Raw genomic sequence first — 426 nt, forward strand, 5'->3', positions numbered from 1 at the left:
ATACATCTTGTATAAGGGATTTTTTATCAGATTTCCTGGTAAAATAAAGATGAAATAAAAATAAAATAAATAAGGGCACATTCCCTCAATTTGTTTTCTGAGAAATAACGTATATATCAGGTACTATGAAAATATGCTGATTTTATTTTATTTTTTCAGTTTCAGCCTTTTGTCAACCTTGATTTGATAAATGGTTCATCAATATGTAGGCTAGTTATTATTTTTAATTCATTACTTTTGGCTACACAATCATCAACACAGGCACAAATGTAGTTGCCCCCTCTCCCCCCTCTCGTTATCTTTATCCCTCTCTGTCACTCCCTCTGCTCACTCTGTCCCTTTCTCCCCAAGTCAAAGGAAACGATGGCTAGTGAGGAGAAACATAATGGTGACACTGGGAGGACCTCTGTTTCTATTACTTGTTTA

Source organism: Electrona antarctica (assembly GCF_951216825.1).
Source record: "Electrona antarctica genome assembly, chromosome: 4".
Classification (NCBI taxonomy): domain Eukaryota; kingdom Metazoa; phylum Chordata; class Actinopteri; order Myctophiformes; family Myctophidae; genus Electrona; species Electrona antarctica.